The sequence below is a fragment of the Glycine soja genome, chromosome 1 (assembly GCF_004193775.1).
Source record: "Glycine soja cultivar W05 chromosome 1, ASM419377v2, whole genome shotgun sequence".
Classification (NCBI taxonomy): domain Eukaryota; kingdom Viridiplantae; phylum Streptophyta; class Magnoliopsida; order Fabales; family Fabaceae; genus Glycine; species Glycine soja.
In genome coordinates this window covers 27039774-27040595 of record NC_041002.1, presented here as the reverse complement: position 1 = coordinate 27040595, position 822 = coordinate 27039774, and positions in this window count along the sequence as shown.

Here is an 822-nt window from a genome sequence, read left to right as displayed (position 1 = left end):
AAGGTATAATTGATGCGGGCTGGCTGAAATTTGAGGAGAATCGCGTGTAAATCCTGACATTGACAAAAGATGCCACACATGGGGCAATTTTGAAAGCTGTTGTTAGATGTCTCTAATGACTCATCAGGATTTTCAAGTTTGTACCATTATTGCAAACCACATTTACAATGTTAAATGAAATGGATAAAGTTGATATCTTTGTCCCTCATCCTCTCACAAACGCATCTTTGCTTATTCAACTTTCACCGAAATATGGGTGCAAGCCATTGGTCTGTTTGTTCAAGCGACCTGTGCTCCTGAGTTTGGACTTCCAAGACCGTTCAATCAGAGATTACTCGTCTTGCACGTTGGTGGGGGTGCCGTAAAACAACGAGTAAAGTTCAAAACAAATAAGTTTCAAAATAAAAATAAAAAAGGAGTTCAAAAAGAAAAAAAACATTTGATTGACTGTGTTTCCAAGACATTCATGTGACCTCATTTTATCATTCCGGAAAGTTTGTCTTTTTAGAGAGAAGTGAGTTATCAAGAATAGGATGTTGGACAAATGGCCTCAGTTACCTTAAGAAAAAGGGGGGTTGAATTAAGATACAAAGACTATTCCCCAATTAAACTTTCACTCTCTCTTTTCGGATTAACGATGCACCCTTAACATGAATTACTCAAAAGACAATTCAAAATAAACTTTTTTAAAGCAAGAGATAAATAGCAATAAAAAAAAGAAGTTTAAGGGAAGAGAGGAATGCAAACTTGATTTATATTGGTTCAGCCACTTCCCATGCCTACGTCCAGTCCTCAAGCAACCCACTTGAGATTTTTCACTCT